The sequence below is a fragment of the Melozone crissalis genome, unplaced genomic scaffold (genome assembly GCF_028551555.1).
Source record: "Melozone crissalis strain CALT ecotype California unplaced genomic scaffold, PUWL_Pcris_2 ptg000082l_1, whole genome shotgun sequence".
Classification (NCBI taxonomy): Eukaryota; Metazoa; Chordata; class Aves; order Passeriformes; family Passerellidae; genus Melozone; species Melozone crissalis.
Window position 1 is genome coordinate 165,512 of NW_026535859.1, and position 18,941 is coordinate 184,452.

Genomic DNA, 18,941 nt, shown 5'->3' on the forward strand with positions numbered 1-18,941 from the left:
TCTGAAATTTTGGGAATTTAGCTATCTTTGATCAATTTATTTCATTTAACCCTGTTTTGGCTGATTTTAAGGGATGAAGATGAAGCAGAAGAAAATTAAGGCCAAACCAAAAGGAGAAGCAGCCAGGTGTGTTGCCAACATGGATCACAGGGAATGTGAGTGACCAGGGCTCTGCCCAAAGTGGCTCCTCCAGTGGGGGATGGAGCTGGAGCAGCGCACGAAGCTCTTCCCGCACTTGGGGCACTCACAGGGCTTCCCTTACCAGTGCCTCCGTTGGTGTTTGTTCAAGTGAGAGCGCTGTGAGAAGCTCTTCCCACACTGGGGACACTCGTAGGGCCTCTCCCCAGTATGGATGCGCCGGTGTCTGATGAGGGTGCAGTTGTCCCTGAATCCCTTCCCGCAGTCAGGACATTGGAAGGGACTCTCCTCTCTGTGAATCCAATAGTGCTGGAGGAGATGGGAGCTGGTCTGAAACCTCTTCCTGCATTTATCACACTCGTAGGGCCTCTCCCCAGTGTGGATGCGCCGGTGCTTCATGAGGGTGGAGTTGTCCCTGAACCCCTTCCTGCAGTCAGGGCACTGGAAGGGCCTCTCCTCTGTGTGACTCTGATAGTGGCGGAGGAGATTGGAGCTGGTCAGAAACCTCTTCCAACACTCCCCACAGTCGTACAGCCTCTCCCCAGTGTGGGTGCTCTGGTGCTTGGTCAGGTCAGACCTGCAGCTGAAGCTCTTCCCACACTCCCCACACTCATAGGGTCTCTCCCCAGTGTGGATCCTCTGATGCAGGATAAGGTGGGAGCTCTGGTTGAACCTCTTTCCACAGTCCTCACACTCATAGGGCTTCTCCCCAGTGTAGATCCTCTGATGAGTGATCAGTTGGGAGCTCCAGCTGAAGCTCTTCCCACACTCTGAACACTCATAGGGCCGTTCCCCATTGTGGAACCTCTGATGGACGATAGGTTTGGAGCTCCTCCTGAAGCTCTTCCCACACTCCCCACACTCATAGGGCCGTTCCCCAGTTTGGGGCCTCTGGTGCAGGATCAGCCTGCAGTTCCACCTGAAGTTCTTCCCACACTCCACGGACGTGTGGGGCTTCTCCCCATCATGGAGCTGCTCATGGAGCACCAGCTCCGAACTCTGGCTCAATCCCTGGCCGCCTTCCCGGCCCAGGCTGGCTCTTTCCCCCTCAGATCCCCTCCAGCTGCTTTTGCAGCCCCTCCTCGTGCGGCATCTCCGGGCCTTTTCCTCCCTGTTGGCTTCCTGTGCCGTGGAACCGCTCAAAATGGCCTCTGCCCCCAGGTTCTCCCGCGGGCATTTGTCCTCCCTGCTCTCCATGCTCAGCTCCTGCTCTGGGGGAGGAAGGACAAGGACAGGATGGGATTTGTCTCCATGCCACAGGCAAGGGCAAGGAGATCCCCCCAGGGCTGTGCTGCAGCCGGGGCCGTGCTGGGCTGGGAGATGGAGCGGCACAGAGGGGCAAAGGGGCACTGACTTCCTCCTCACCTGCCTCAGTGTCCCGGGACATCTTCCTCTTCCTCGCAGCCTCCCAGGGGTTGGCAATGGGAAATCCTGGGTTGGGGAAAACAAGCCATGAGTACGTTTGTAGGAGTGTCGGGGGGTAGCAAGGTCGGGATGGACAGAGACGAGAGATCTCTGAAGCCAGGTCATGGAACTTGCAGTTTATTGCAAAGGGCCTGGGTGCAGGGCCCTTCTTGGAGCTGCCAGCCACAGCTTGGAGCAGGCCCGAGAGAAAAGAGGGGTAGAGAGCATGAGAGGGTGAGATAGGAAGAGGGTAAGAGCGTAAGAGAGTAAGATTCCCGTTATAATACAATAAATCTTTTTCTCTGTTGAATATTCTATTTCTCACTAACCAATCTAGTACAAGATACAAATCCTATAGCATTTACAGACAGCCTTTAAGAAGCATTACATCACCACACTGTGTTACATTTTAAGCCCTAAAAATTACACTTTGGACCCCTTGTGCTAAGCTAGTAGGGTGTGCTCTGACCCTTGGATCAGGCTGCAAGCAGAGGGAATTGCTTCATCAAAAGTGGATTACCTTCAGTCGGGCCACACCATTGGTTTCCAGTTGTTCACTAACTAATGTTTCCCAAAGCTTGCTTTCATCTCAATCTTGCTTATAGTTTCTATATTCCCAAATTCTTTTGCCAGACAATCATATTTATAAGGCTTCCCTCTTTTATCTTCCCCCAACGCACGATGAGTTTCAAGGTCCTTCTGCCCAAGTCCATCTGTACAAGTCACCGGAAACCTAGGCTCCAGAAAGCCCTCCCAAACACCAAGATTCAGCCCTGAAAAACCCTCCCAGGAGTTGCCTGTCCCTGGTCCCTCCCCTTTGGTGTTCGGGGGTTCCCCCCTGTCCCAGTTGCTGGGGTCACGCTTGGATTTGGGGTACCCTTTTCCTCGGTGCCCGCCCTGCCCAGGCTGCTGGCAGTCCCAGCAATACCAAAAGCTCCCCCCTCTTCGCTCTCCCCATTTCAGGATGCCGGGGCTCTTTGGGCTCCCGGGCTCCCTTCTCCCCTCATTCTCTGCTCTGGGCTGCAGCGACTCCAAGGAGTCCCCCCTGCCCCTCTCCAGGCTCTTGAGGCTCCCGCCAATGGCGGCGCTTCCCCCTCTCTGGGCTCCCCACTTTGGGCTCCTGGGAGACACAGGGCTCTGCTCCTCCAGGCTGCCTCTGCCGGCAGCCGCCACCGGCACCCCCCGATGTCCCCCCAAGGGGCCTTTTCCACTCAGCCTTGGACTGTTTCATTCTCCAAACATCTCCCCAAAAACCCAACCCAGGGACCCCCCGGGATATCTGGGCCGGGATCCCCCTCCCCGCTTACCTGCGCCATGTGGGGGAGGGGCGATGATCCCACAGACGAGGGCTGCGAATTCAGGCAAGGCTCAAGCGCGGCTCCGTCCGCTCAGCCTTGATCTGCCTATGTCACTCCTCTTCCTCTTCCTCCCGCTCCTCCTCTGTCTGATCTCCCCCTCCTTCTCCTCTTCCATCCCGCTCCTTCCATTCCCCCTCCTCCTCCTCTTCCCCTTTACCCCGCCTCCTTCTCCCCCTTCATCCCTGCCCGTCCCTCCCTCCTCCTCCTCCCCCAGCAGCAGCCACACCCTCGGTGCCCCGTTCCCGCAGCCCTCGCAGCCCGTGGCAGGAGTGGGGATGGAGCCGGGACAGGTCGGGATGGGCAGCGCGGGGCTCTCAGCTGCTCCCAGCCGCTGCGGGCGGGGGGAACCCTGCCTGGGCCAAAGGAGAGGCAAACTGGGCAAACTGGGAGCTGCACATCCAAACTGGGCCTTGCTGGGGACCCTGCCTGGCCACTGCCAGCCCTTGGGGCTCCTCTCGGCACATCCGCCAGGGGGGAACGCACACAGGGCTGGGGGATCCGAGCAGTGACAGCACTGCCAGGGACTGGGCTGCACTGGGATCGTACTGGGAGTGACTGGGAGTGTACTGGCTTTGTACTGACATCACACTGGTATCATGCTGGGACTGTACTGGGTTTGTGTTGATATTATACTGGGATCATACTGGGAGGGAGCAGGAGCCTGGGGCGAGCAATTCAGACCATGTTAGGAGCAAATGAGATAAACTGGGAGTGACTGGGATTATACTGAGGGTGACTGGGAGCAGCTGTGAGCAACTGATGAGACAGAGTAAAGATCCATTCTGAATTAGGTGAAGTGTCTAAGAGAGGTGAAAAGTCTGTGAGGCCAAAGTTGAAAGAAGAACTCGCATGCTAAGACAGCAAAGAGACAGAGAAAGAAAAACAGAAAAGACCACAAGGTCAATTTGTCCCTGACTTAGAAATTCCTTTAATAAAAATGAACTGGTGCTAAATGTCACGCAACATGAATATGTATGAACTTATTGTGAAACTGTATGCATATGCATTTAGAAGGGACATAAAAAATGACCCGAGGTCTTCAGACGCACGCATGCCTTGTTAGGGGACTTGCGTCCAGCGCGCCGTAATAAATCATACCGAGCTTTACAACTTTTACAAAGTTGTGAAGTTTCTTCTTTTCTCCGCAAAACATTATGGCGACCACGAAGGGACTTCTCTGTCCCCGCAGGGGCAGGGGGGATAGACGGACCTCCAAGGCACGCCCTAGGATTTTTTTCCTGGTGGGGCTCCGCTCGTCTCAACTTGCCACCTGCGAAGACAGACAAGGACCTGCTGGCCTGCGGAGGAAGATACAGTATGTACTGAGGGGCCCCCAGGGGAGGGAAAGGAGAGCAAGAGAGTAAACCACCCAGAGACGTCTGGGTTCAGCTGATAGAGCAGCTTATTAGAGACGGAGTTCATCGTTCTGATAGAGCAGACCGCAAGCGGTGAGCCGGGTGAACCCGTGTATGTGTGTGTTGGAAGTTCATTGTTGTGATAGAGCAGAACTGCTAGAGGCTCTAGGAGTGAGCCTAGTGAACCCGTGTATGTGTGTATTGAGGGTTCCTTGTTCTGATGGAGCAGAACTGCTGAGCCCGTATGTGTTTTGTTTGTGTTTTGTTTGTGTGTGTGTGATGTCCGGACACTGTGTTGCTGTGTGGTTAATGTGTGCATTGTGTGGTCAGTGCACTGTGTTTCTAATCGTGCAAGTGTATAAGTGTATAGTGTATAAAAGAGAGTAGAGCTACAGTGCCCTACAGTGCGAGAGAGTGAGTACCACCAGTGTTTGAAGCAGCCGAGTGAGGCCTGAGGCGCCGGCTGCAGCAAGCTGCGGGGCAGGGAGAGAAGTGCCCCGCGGAGAAGCGAGTGGAAGAATGTCAGTGATAGTATTTATTGTGTTTAAATGCAATGATTTGTGTAGATTTGGTACATTTTAACCGTGAGTATGAGCTCAGAGAGTTCCTTTGCCTTAGATGTTTAGATTTGATCTCTAGACTGTGCTGTTATTTTGATTGTGTCCAAGAAAATTGATGTGAGTAAATGCTGAATTATGGTATGCTGTGTTGTGTTGAGAAAAGCGAGCACTTTGAGAGATATGCCCTTTCCCAGTAGTTTTGTGTGGTGATTTTCTTCCACTGCATTGTGGTAATTTGATTCTCAGGTTGTGTTGGATTTCGGTGCTGTTTAGATGGTCTGGGAAAAAGCCCAAAGATGGCCTTGGGCTCCCGGGTTCGAAAGGACGAGAGGAAGCTTCAGATTTGTTCTCGGTCTCGGTGTTTATTAATTGCTTATCTAAAAGATTTTCTCTTGGCTTGACAGAGTTCTGCTCAGCAGTCAGCCATGGGCACACACTGAAAGCCCCTGGGGCGGTCACCTATCTTTATACCTGGAGTTACGTATACAATATTTGTCATTTTTCTCCAATACCCTCTATCCTTATTAACCAGTGTTCCCCTAGTAAGGTCCAATCCTGGAGTGCCAACATCACCACAGAAGATGGAGGCTTAGAGGAAGAAGAAGAAGGAGAAGGGCACGCCCCAATCCCTCCATCTTGCCTCTCTAGACCCCCCTGTACAGGGATCTTAAACCCTGTATCTCACACTCCAATTAACTTGTCTCTTCACCATTCACCCCAGTGAAATCCTCCCGTCCTCATACTGATGTCATCTCCCATGTGGGATTAAAGTCCAGCCACCAGACATTTCTGGCAGCATTCTAGGACTCCCGAGCCCCCCAGGGGTAGTCTGGTTCACCCTGCACCCCAGTTCTGAGAGACTGAGATCCCACATCTCTCCCTTCTGTTTGCACTAAAAAGATCTTTTTCGTCATCTGATTCATTGCATGTTTTAAACATGCAAATATGCATGGGACAACAAGTATGAGGACTAGGAGAACTATTAAAACATAAAACCCTATTTTTAAGATTCTTCTCTAAATGGGAGAGATGTCAAAGAATTCTGCCAGTTGATCGATCTATGATCTTGTGATCTCGCTAAGCTTATTTATGCTGTTCTTTATATTTTTGATATTTTCATGAATTGACTTTGAATGATCTGAGAGATTCATGCAGCACATCTTCTCGAACTCTTCACACCCATGTCTATGAGCGAGCAATAGATAATCGATTGCTGCTCTATTTTGAAGAGTCGCTTGTCTCACACTACTGACGTTTTTTAACATGTCATCTAATGTGACAGACACAGACTGCGCATGTTTGCTCAACTAACAACTCATGCGGTCGATTTGAGTCAAGGCCACCCCTGATGTTGTCTGAGGTGAGAAGATTGCTGTAGTAATACTCGTTTTCTTGTCTCAAGAAAACATTTCATCATTGCAATCTGCTGCATATTGCTGTATTGATCTTTTTTCTCTGTGCTTTTCTTCTCTTAACATGTTCAAATCAGGCGATACCATTGAAATTTCTCCAATGCTGCATGGATTTCTCGTGGCATTAGCAGGAATGCTGTGCTAAATTCTGTCTCCGCAAATTAAGAACAGACTCCGCGGCAATTGCACTGGAACTTGGATCGATCTTTTGGTAGTTATCTTTGTATATTTACACTAAGCTGAGGCATTCTTATAAAATTCATGAGTGGGAGTTAAATCAATAGTTTTCACCTTTGTGACTTTCGGAGCTTCAAACTGCATGCAGAGTCTCATTGTCATGGACCTAAAAATCTCTAATTCTTGAGGTTCTGTAGAAGTTACAGGAAGCAGGTGTGTCTAAGCACACCACTCTTTTATAGGATTTTTAATGACCTGCGAAATGTTAATTGCAGAGTGTCCTGGAACTGGCTATTGGTCTACTGGCAATCTAACCATGCATGCTGAAAACGGTTTACTTGGTCTTGAATGTGTCAGGCAGATACTATCTAAATTCGCTGCTCGAGCTAAAGCCTCCCATACATTTTGCCTTGGTTGACTAACAGGTAAATCTTCCTCACTGCTTACTGCAATGAATGAAAGAACGATGCACATAAGCGTCATGAAACTCATTACTTCGCTTTTGTGTGAAAAACTCCTCAAGGTCTTTAGTTTCTTTTTTATTTCTCTTCTGGGTCGTTTTTCGCAGTCTGAGTCTCGACTTCTGTCTGAGTACTCGTCTCTTTGCTTCTTGGATCAGCGTTCTCGTGCTCTCGTGTTCGGAATGGCTTCACGTGCCGTGCCGACACCCACTTCAGACTTTGATCTGTGGAGATACAAGCGAAACTCTTTCTCTAAGTGATTAGTCTGAAAGGACCCTCTATTTGACTTGTTTCTGGGTTTCTGATCAAAACTAAAGGATTTTCTCTTAGCTTTGCCTGTGTGTTGTTTAGAAAATGTCTCACGATCGGTGGATCAGGTTCCGAGGATGGATAATCTCTTTGTTGTGTTAACATTGTTTTCTTCGAGGTGCTTTTCTTTTTATATATTGTTGGAAAAAATTGCTGCATTGTTGCAGTCTCGCTACGAGATGGCGCTGTGGCTCTGCCGAGCTGACTCGGCATGTCGTGCACTTCCGCTCTCCTGCCACTAGGTGGCGCTGTCACTGGCTTCTCTGGCTCGGATGACGGAGCGATCTCGACTGCCCCACTTCTTCTTCCTGCTCGGCGTCTCCCGTGAGGGGAAGGGACTGGGACTCTGAGGCTCTGAACTAAAGGCGCCAGATCTGGAGACGGTGTGGAGCTCCGGGACGTAGAATCTCTAACACGGCCCCTCTTCACTCGCGACGTCACAGGGGACCGGGCTCGGGTCCGCGCGCGTCTTACTCTCTGCGCATGCGTACTCTCCGAGCTACTTCCGGTGTCCTCCAAGGTGACGTCATCGTCTCCCCCCTGTTTCACCTCCGAGGTTCCAGCCTCTCGGTCTGTCTCAGAATCCGACCCCTCTTCTTCTGACGTTGTGTTCGCTTCTCCTGCTGGCACCCCGGCTCTACTCGCGATTCGAGCTGACTGTCGCACCGGGTCTGACGTTACAACTGCGCGCCTCTTGCGTCTCGTTGCGGCGGCTCGCTGAGGCTGCACATTTTCTCTCAGCTCGCCTTCCGCGCTCGCTGCTTTCGTGCCCGCGTGTGAGTCTACACCCCGGTTTTTGCGAGTTTCGCCTTCTGCGCGCGTCTCTTCATCTTCACCCGCGCTGCTCGCGCTTGCTGCCGCCGCCGCGTCGCCGCTTTCACCGAAACAGGCCCCCCCCCCGATCTCTTATCTTCTTGCTCCCCCCCTTCTGCTCTTGACTCCTCTACACTCTCTGGAGTTTCAGGACGCCCTTGGGGTTTGTTGCATTTTTTGATTGGGGGTTTTAATATTTTTTCCTGCTCTCTTTTTTCGAGAGCCCTTTCTCCCTGGCCTTTCAAAGCCAGAGCAATTTCTTTCCCGGAGCTTTGCCGCTCCGCCCCCTTCTCTGAGGGTACTGCAGCTTCTCGCTGCTTTTCTAGTTTTTTAGACTGCACTGAAATACCTTGTAACATGATTCTTGCCGGCGAGAGTAGCTTTAACGCTGTCTCATCTTTTTTTGTTGCTAAAATATATAAATGCTTATTAATTTCTTGCCAAAACCCCACTTCGAACAGCAGATATGTCTCTGCAAGTGGATAATTAAGCTTTGTCCATAGTAACAGCTGTTTTAATTCTTTCTTTGGGATCTCTTCTGTATATAATTCTGTTACACTTTGTAAGGTGGATAAGATTTCTCGTTGTTCTTGGGAGAGTGAGGCCCCTATAGTATTATTTTGGCCTTCTTACTGAATCTGTCGTCAGAGTAGTCTGGAGGCTCTTGTTCTCCGTCCAGCAGATCACGAGGGATGGATCAGAGGCGCCTTTCTGGTCTCAGTCTAGGCCGCTCTGCTACGAGCTGTCTTCAGCAGAAGCTGAGAGATGGGATTTCTCAGTGACTGCTGATTTTTGCAGCTTCTCCCGGCCGGTTTTTTCTTTTTCTTCTTTCTTTCTTCAGGCTTCTCTCTTCTGGAGTTATCAGTACTGTTCTCTTGGCTCTTCAGCTCTTCAGGGCTTTCTCCCCCGCCGAAAGGTTTGGTGGGAGATAGCCCACCCAGGGACGCCAGTTGTTGGATTTCGGTGCTGTTTAGATGGTCTGGGAAAAAGCCCAAAGATGGCCTTGGGCTCCCGAGTTCGAAAGGACGAGAGGAAGCTTCAGATTTGTTCTCGGTCTCGGTGTTTATTAATTGCTTATCTAAAAGATTTTCTCTTGGCTTGACAGAGTTCTGCTCAGCAGTCAGCCATGGGCACACACTGAAAGCCCCTGGGGCGGTCACCTATCTTTATACCTGGAGTTACGTATACAATATTTATCATTTTTCTCCAATACCCTCTATCCTTATTAACCAGTGTTCCCCTAGTAAGGTCCAATCCTGGAGTGCCAACATCACCACAGAAGATGGAGGCTTAGAGGAAGAAGAAGAAGGAGAAGGGCACGCCCCAATCCCTCCATCTTGCCTCTCTAGACCCCCCTGTACAGGGATCTTAAACCCTGTATCTCACACTCCAATTAACTTGTCTCTTCACCATTCACCCCAGTGAAATCCTCCCATCCTCATACTGATGTCATCTCCCATGTGGGATTAAAGTCCAGCCACCAGACATTTCTGGCAGCATTCTAGGACTCCCGAGCCCCCCAGGGGTAGTCTGGTTCACCCTGCGCCCCAGTTCTGAGAGACTGAGATCCCACAAGGTTGTATAGTAGTGTTTGTAGAGATTTTCAGATTTTGTTGCAACAAGAGTGGCATTTTACATAAGAGAACTATAGTACAGTGATTTATGCTTAATTACAATAGAGTTAAAAGAATTCCAACAATTCCCCCCCTCACAGCAATTCAAGCCTTGGCTCTAGTGAATTTGAGATAAAGGGGGGGTGCAAGTGTGAGTGTTTGTGTCTGTGAGCACAGAGTTTCGGCTGTGACTAGCACAGCCTTTTTGCAAAGCAGTAAAACAAGTGTAAGTAGGCACAGTGCTTAATCAGATTGTGCAAGAAGAGAACTAGAAAAGACTGATATTTTGTTTGATCAGAACATAGTGTCTATGTCATGTTTTTGATTAGCATGCTGTGTGAAGTGACAGTGGCTGTCCCCTGGGCACAGGGACAGCTCTGGCTGCCCTGTCTCTCCAGGGAACACAGAAATAGCCTGTGAGCAAAAGCTAGATGTGCAAGTATTATTGCAGTGCAGCGTTTATGAGAAACACTAGTATTGCTGTTTTGCTGTTCAAATAAGTGTCAGGGCACATGTAAATTAGAAGTTTCTGGTCAAGCAGATTCAGAAGCTAAGGTCTTAGAGCTTGTGTGTGGGAATCACATCTGATACCTGCCACCTGGAGCTGTGTGTGTAGGAAGAAAACTGAGAAACTACTGTGAAGGTCTGTAAAGAGGTTTGAGTAGAAGCGAGATAAGGCAAGGAGAAATAAATAATGAGAACTGACCAGAGCAAAGAGGTTCCTAAATCAGCCCCTTTTGGGAGGGGCTCACTGAGAGAAGGCTGCCAGTAGGAGCAGCTCAGAAAATAAAAAGACTTATAATACTTCATTGCTGTTAGTACTGTTTTAAAATAAGAAGATAAATGAGATAGAGTTTTTGTATGCTGAAATGTCTTTGTGTTTTAAGAAATCACCCAGAATGGCAAAGAGACTGTAAGACGAGACTGCCCTCTAGTCTTGGCCCTTGAAAAAAGAAAACAAGGCAAAGAGAAAGCAAATCAAACGTATTGTTCAGCATGCAGCATAAGATAGCAACGTATGAAATCAAGCAGAGATTATCATGCTGAAATGCAAAGCAATCACAGTTCACAAAATGAGTACATATGATTTGCTAAAAGCTCCTCCCAAAGTAAGGGAGGAAGGGTAAAGATGACCTCCCCAAAAGAGAAGAATTTTTGCCGACACAAGGGCCATATATTCAGTTTTAATAAAGCTTTAGTACCTGTAGAGAATGTTTATGTTGTAGTGTGGAGAATGAACAACTGGCCAGTCTGAGAAAGCATACTTGTGCAAACCTTTAAAGTAACATGTGTACTGTGTGTACCTAAAAGCTTTTGTACAATTTGCTCAATTTGCTAAACATTCTCAAATGAGAAAAGTTACTCTGGAGGCAAATGATATAAAGAAGTTAGGCGTAACATTAACAGACACTGAAATTAAAGACATTAGTAAAGAGATATTAAAATAAGTAAATAAATGTTTTCAAGAGTATAGGCCTCTGCTGTACCAGAGAGAGTGAAAGATGCTCCCCCATGAACATCAAGCTTAAAGAAAGAACACAACTAGTGAGAACTGAGTAGTACCCTCAAAAGGAAGATAGGGAAGGAATCAGCCCAATAATTGATAGTACTAGATTAAGAGCTGTCAATAAGATAACACAGAATTTATACCCTGTGGTAGCAAATCCATATACCTTACTAACTTGTTTAACACCTGAGCTAACCTAATTCACTGTTTTAGGCCTAAGAGATGCCTTCTTTTGCCTCCCTATCCACGAAGCCAGCCAGAAAATTTTTTGCATTCAAACACAAGCTCACATATATAAAGTGGAATTTATATGCCACTATCACTCAGGTAAGCCGACAATGTGATCCTTGCCTCCAGACTAACCCCAAAATACCCCCCAGCAAAAACTCTAGAACTGTAGACTCTTCAAAGAATCAGAAGAGAAGAAATCAAAGTAGAGTGCCAAGTCATCAATAGAGTAGCAGCTTATGAGAGACCAGATGTAATTAGTGTCTTAACCTCCCCTGGTGTATATGAACACCAGGAAGTCTGTGATAACCTAAGTAAATCAGACTGTTGGTGTAATTTCACCTTGATACTGCCTGTAGAAGTAACCTGCCTTTGAGCTCGAATTACTATCAGACTTTCATTTGAATTCAAAGTAGACACTGCACTTTTTACCACAGCAGGGCCTTATACACCCCATACTAGTTCACACTCTACCCAAACTCCAAACTTGAACCTAACGTAGTAAAGAATGTGACTGAACAACAGCTATTATTCAATCCAGAATAGTCTCTCAAATGTGTAGAGTTGATAATGCAAATTAACATCTCAAAAGTCCAACCAGCCTGCTCCTCCTTCCTAAAAACTTCCTTTGAAAGCTAAACAACATGGTTACAAAAACAAGCATATCTCAAGAGCAGAACAAGAAAAGAAGGAGCCAGCTCTCCTAGTGCCTAAAACCAGGAACACCAAGAAATCAGTTTCCTTAAGTCATTTTCCAAGCTAGTTAGCTGAACACTCACGCAATGGCTAGTAAAGGGTGCTGAACTGCAGGTGGTAAATTAACCCAAGCAAGGAAGGTAATTTTCTTTATTTATAGCTATCCCTTTTCCTACTGAGATCTAGATCAGTGATTGTCCCAGTCTGAGGCAGTTAGATTCTGCTTAAAAGAGGTAGAGAGAGACCCCCCCCCTCAGAGCTCAGCAGCAGGCTGTAGGATTTTGAGCATCACTTTTGTGCTGAAAGTTTCTAGCAGCAGAAACCTAATGCCAGTTTCTTCTGAAGCACTACAATGAATTTAGGCTCTTCTCTCAGACTTCCCCTTCATTATTTACATGAGGCTTAGACCTGGAGCTAGAAGCAATGTGGGTGATGTTTTGTAGACCAAGAGAGACATTCCTGCTTGCCACACATCTAAGAAATCAAGTGCTTTGGAGGGGGAAGGAGCTTTCCTGAAGTCTCTACATTTCAGAACAAACATCTGCCTCAAATATGACCTAAACCTCTGTCAGATACACTTGTGAAGTGTTTCTGAATTTGCGTGTGAGCCCCTCTGGCAGGGAGAGATAGTCATAGACACAAAGCAGTTCCTGTCCCCCATAACAAACATCTAACTAGCATATTAGAGACAAGATTAAGAGTTTTAAATAGAATTGATTCAAAAATACTGATGAATAAACTAGCCACTGCAGCAAGTAGCCTAACAAAATTGAAGCAGCCTTTATAGTAATCTCTACTAGCATTAAGAACTAGCCAGTGACAGATTTCAAAAGTACTGCCAAAGTAAAGAAGTATGAAAAGGCCAGAGACCAAGACCACAAGTTGGTAGTAGAAGCACTTAGTATAGTTACAGATAATGTGTCTTTAGCTTTCAGTTGTATACAAGCACAGTTATAGATATAAGCAACAGCAACTTTAATCATACGGGAAGGGGGTGAAAGTAATTTTCCAGCTGAAATTCAAAAAATTGTGTGAGATAATGCAATTGATATTGAAAAGAAGTTTCAATCTCGGTAGACTATAGTGAATTTCACCTATGATCCTGTTTCTAATGTAGCCACTGCCTTTGTGCTTACCATACATAATGACACTGTTTATGTTATCCATCCCATCATTGCCCTAAGATTAAACCATGAAAAAACAATGCTCTACCCTTCAGAACATAGAGTGTAGGCACAAAAGATGAATAGAAAGTGGCAGACAGTAAACTTAGAATCCTGCATTACTAGAGAACAGATAGAATTCATTTGTGAAAGCAATACTATTAATGTGCAGGATGTGTGTTTAGACACCGAACAGAGTATTTGTCACTCTGAAATTCATCCAGTCACTGACCAGAAAACTGTGCTCGTATATACTAGAAAAGAGTGTATGCTTGAGAACTGCTTGTGCTGCCGTACAAATTGATAGCAATAATGTTATTCTGTCTAATCTCTGTATTTGTAATTTTGTTAAAATTATCTATTACATTGTTAATTTAGAACTGTAGAATGCTACAACAAATAGCGGTACTAACCTCTTTGTCAAACGTACATGGTGAAGCACTAAAAGACACTTACTGTTGTGAAAGTTTTCATTAAGTAAAAGAATTTACTTATTTCCTAGGAAAGGGGGGAATGAGACAGAGTAAAGATCCATTCTGAATTAGGTGAAATGTCTAAGAGAGGTGAAAAGTCTGTGAGGCCAAAGCTGAAAGAAGAACTCGCATGCTAAGACAGCAAAGAGACAGAGAAAGAAAAACAGAAAAGACCACAAGGTCGATTTGCCCCCGACTTAGAAATTTAATAAAAATGAACTAGTGCTAAATGTCACGCGGAATGAATATGTATGAACTTATTGTGAAACTGTATGCATATGCATTTAGAAGAGAGATAAAAAATGACCCGAAGTCTTCAGACGCACGCATGCCTTCTTAAGGGACTTGCGTCCGGCACACCGTAATAAAAGCATACCGAGCTTTACAACTTTTACAAAGTTGTGAAGTTTCTTCTTTTCTCCGCAAAACACTGTGGACATGCTAGGAGCAACAGGCAGGAACTGGGCGTGTCTGGGTGCACGCTGGAGGTGATTGGAAACAACTGGGCTTATACTGGGATGAACTGGGATCATGCTGGAGGTGACAGGGACCATAATGGCAGTGAATGCCACTACACTGAGGCTGACTGGGAGTGCTTGTGAGCAAATGGGATCATACTGGAAGGAACTGGAAAGATGCTGGAGGGAACTGGGCTACACTGGGACATACTGGGAGTGACTGGAAGGAAAGTGAGGGTGAAAGAGAGCAACTGAAACCATGTGGAGCACAACGGGTTTATTCTGGTAGAGACTGGGAGCACACTGGACTCATCTTTGGATCATACTGGGAGGGACTGGACTAATACTGGGAGTATCTGAGAGTGACTGGGAACACACCCTGCACATCGTCCCCCATACTGAGCCCTATTGGGAGCAACTGGGAGCGCACTGGGAGCAAGTGGCATCATACTGGGACTGACTGGGCTGATCTAGGAAGCAACTGGAACCATGCTGGCGGCAGCTGGGACCATATTGGGAGAAATGGGAAGCAATTGGGATTATACTGGGACCTCGCTGAGAGGGCTGGCATGTGACTGGGATCAAACTGGAGCTTACTGGGATCACATCTGGGTTTAAAGGGAGCAACTGGGATCACACTTTTGGCTACTGGCAGCAACTGAGCAAAACTGGGATGATGCTGCAAGCAAACTGGAGGAACTGGGAAGGACTGGATGCCTGCTGCAGGCAACTGGGATATACTGGGCATGACTGGGGGATCATACTGGGAGAACTAACACCTTACTGGGGCCACTGGCAGTGTCTGGAAATGACTACAGACATGCTGGGGACAACTGGGATATACTGGTATTGTCGGACACCATACTGGGGTAACAGTAATCACATTGGGAACAACTGGGGCCATGCTGGGGAGAAACTGGGAGTGAGTGGGACCATGCTGAGAGGAACTGAGATCATATGGGGAGTGACTGGGACTAGAGCAGGGGCAACTGTGTTCAACTGGGACCATACTGGGAGTGTCTGTAACCATAATGGAGTGATGGAAGCACACTAGGAACAGCTGGGCCCATGCTGGGAGCCACTGGGATCACTCTCACGGTGACTGGAATCATGCTGGCATTGACAGGGAGCAACTGGGATCACACTGGAGGGACTGGAATTGTACCAGGAGTGTCTGGTAGCAACTGGGATTAGACTGCAAGTGACTGGGATCATACCAGGAGTGGTTACAATCATACTGGGATTAGAGTGGGTGTGATTGGACCCTGACTGGGGGTTACTGGGAGCTACCAGGCCCTGCTGGGAGTCAACTGGGGACATAATTAGAGCAACTGGGAGAACCTGGGAGATAACTGGGGGCAAGTAAACCACATTGAGGTGACTGGGAGTGCCTGGCAATGACTGCCAGAATGTTCAGGGCAACTGGGATATAGTGTGAGGGTCTCAGACCATTTGGGTGTGGGACTGGGACCAGACTGGGAATGTGCTGGGGGAACTGGGAACACACTGGGGGCAAGTGGGAGTGACTGGGAACCTGCTGGGAGAGACTGGGATCATACTGGGAGTGCCTGGGACTATGCTAGGGCCAACTGGGAGAACTGGGAATACACTGGATGAAAGTGGGAGGAACTAGGACCATGCTGTGAGAAATTTGCATCATCATAGGGAAGGACTGGGAGGGACTGACCTCGTCTGGTAGTCACTGGGATCCTGCAGGGAGGCAGGGGAAGTGACCAGGATTATACTGGGAGTGCACAGGCCCATATTGGGAATGACCAGGCTCACACTGGGAGTGCCGAGGAAACTGGAAGCACATGGAGGGACCAACTGGGCTCATACTGGGAGCACCCACTGCTGGCGCTGGGACCCTCCGATGTCTCCCTGAGAGGCATCTGTGGCTTGGCTTTGGAGCCCTGCCAGCTGCAAACCTCCCCCCAAAAAAACCCCAAACCCAGGAACCCCCCTTGGGATATTTGTGCCGCGCTCCCCCTGCCCGGGCACCTGCAAAATGGAGGGCGATGCTTCCAGGGCTGTGGCACTTTCAGGGAGCACCCGGGCCATGAGATTCTCCCTCTCCTCTTGTGCTGCCGCCGCTCGGCCTCTTCCTCCCTCCCTCCTCCTCCGCCCCATTCCGGAAGGCCAAGCCGTGAGGGGAAAGGGGGCGAGGAAGGGGCGGAACCCTGAGGGGAAACGGGGCAGGGAAAGGCCGGAACAGTGAGGGGAAAGGGGACAGGGAAAGGGTTGGAACCGTGAGGGGAAATGGGGGCGGGGAAAGAGCGGAACCGTGAGGGGAAAGGGGCGGGCTCAGGCCAAGGGCGCCAACTGTCAGGGGACACTCTGGGAGGCGGTACTCTGCAACCAGAACTGCAACGGACTGAACATGAACGGGAGAGAAATCAGTAAGTCTAGGAGTTTTATTTGCTGCAAATGCATCCTGTACAGCCAGCCCCACACAATCACTACCCGTGAGGTGCAGCAGCGCACGAAGCTCTTCCCGCACTCGGGGCACTCGCAGGGCTTCCCTTACCGGCGCCTTCGTTGGTGTTGGGTCAAGTGAGAGCTGCTGGAGAAGCTCTTCCCACACTGGGGACACTCATAGGGCCTCTGCCCAGTGTGGATGCGCCGGTGCTTGACGAGGTTGCAGTTGAGCTGGAATCCCTTTCCACAGTCAGGGCAGCGGAAGGGCCTCTCCTCTGTGTGAATCCGAGAGTGCAGGACGAGACTGGAGCTGGTCAGAAATCTCTTCCTGCATTTATCACACTCGTAGAGCCTCTCCCCAGTGTGGATGCGCTGGTGAGTGATGAGGGTGGAGTTGCGCTTGAATCCCTTCCCACACTCAGGGCATTGGAAGGGCCTCTCCTCTGTGTGAATCTGATAGTGGCGGAGGAGGTGGGAGCTGGACTGAAACCCCTTCCCTCACTTGGAACACTTGTAGGGCCTCTCCCCAGTGTGGGTCATCTGGTGTGTGATCAGGTGGGAGCTCTGGCTGAAGCTCTTCCCGCACATGGAACACTTGAAAGGCCTTTCCCCAGTGTGGATCCTCTGGTGCTTGATCAGGCTGGAGCTCAAGTTGAAGCTCTTCCCACACTCCCCATATTCATGGGGCCTCTCCCCAGTGTGGATCCTCTGATGCTTGGTCAGGCTGGACCTCTCTCTGAAGCTCTTCCCACAGTCCCCACACTCGTAGGGCCTCTCCCCAGTATGAATCCTCTGGTGGCTGATCAGGTCAGACCTCCACCTGAAGCTCTGTCCGCGCTCCCCACAGTTGTAGGGCCGTTTCCCAGTGTGGATCCTCTGGTGCTTGGTCAGGTCAGACCTGCAGCTGAAGCTCTTCCTACACTCCCCACACTCATAGGGCCGTTCCCCAATGTGGATCCTCTGGTGGCTGATCAGGTGGGAGCTCTGAATAAAACCCTTCCCACACTCCCCACATTTGTAGGGCCATTCCCTAGTGTGGATTATCTGGTGCCTGATCAGGTAAGAGCTGCAGCTGAAGCTCTTCCCACACTCCCCACACTCGTAGGGCCGTTCCCTAGTGTGGATCCTCTGGTGCTTCACAAGGCTGGAGCTCTCACTGAAGCTCTTCCCACATTCCCCACACTCATAAGGCTTCTCGCCCTTGTGGGTCCTCTGGTGCAGGATCAGGCTAGAGCTCCACCTGAAGCTCTTCCCACACTCCCCACACTCATAGGGCTTTTCCCCATTGTGGGTTCTCTGGTGCCTGATCAGGCTGGAGCTCCGGCTGAAGCTCTTCCCACAATCTCCACACTCATAGGGCTTCTCTCCAGTGTGGGTCCTCTGGTGCAGGATCAGGTTGGAGTTCCACCTGAAGCTCTTCCCACATTCCCCACACGTGTGGGTCTTCTTCCCATCATGGAGCTTCTCATGGAGCAGCAGCTCTGAGCTCTGGCTCCATCTCTGGCCGCCTTCCCGGCCCAGGCTGGCTCTTTCCCCCTCAGATCCCCGCCAGCTGCGTTTGCAGCCCCTCCTCGTGCGGCATCTCCGGGCCTTTTCCTCCCCGTTGGCTTCCTGTGCCGTGGAGCTGCTCAAAACGGCCTCTGCCACCAGGTTCTGCCACGGGCATTTGTCCTCCCTGCTCTCCATGCTCAGCTCCTGCTCTGGGGGAGGAAGGACAAGGACAGGATGGGATTTGCCTCCGTGCCACAGGCAAGGGCAAGGAGATCCCCCCAGGGCGTCCCCGCCAGAACGGTACCGGCAGCGCCTGATGTCCCCCCGCGGGGCCTTTTCCGCTCAGCTTTGGACTTGTTCATTCTCCAGTCGTCCCCCCAAAAACCCAACCCAGGACCCGCAGGGATATCTGGGCCGGCCTCCCTCTCACTGCTCACCTGCACGATGGGGGGCGGGCGATGATCCCGCAGGTGGGGGCTGCGAATTCAGGCCGGGCTTAAAACCGCTCTGCGCCTTCAGCTCAGCCTTGATCCGCCTTTGTCCCTCCTCTTCCTCCCTCTCCTCCTCTTCCATCCCCCCTCCCGCTCCTCCGTGTTATCCCCACCTCCTTCTCCTCTTCCATCCCGCCTCTTCCATCCCTTTTCCTCCTCCTCCTCCCTAACCCCACCTCCTTCTCCTCCTTCCATCGCTGCTCTCTCTCCGCCTCCATCCCTCCTCTTCCATCCCTCCTCCCCCTCCTCCTCCCCCATAACCCACTGGAACCCTGAGGGGAAAGGGGGCAGGGAAAGGGCGGAACCGTGTGGGGAAAGGGGGCAGGGAAAGGGCGGAACCGTGAGGGGAAAGGGGGCAGGGAAAGGACGGAACCGTGAGGGGAAACGGGGCAGGGAAAGGGCGGAACCGTGATGGG

The 18,941-nt window shown here is 49.8% G+C and overlaps 1 pseudogene; it reads right to left on the reverse strand.

Annotated features, from left to right (window-relative positions):
• Positions 1-217: 217 nt before the first annotated feature.
• Positions 218-18,556, reverse strand: LOC128946669 (zinc finger protein 271-like; annotated as a pseudogene).
• Between the last annotated feature and the right edge of the window lie 385 nt (positions 18,557-18,941).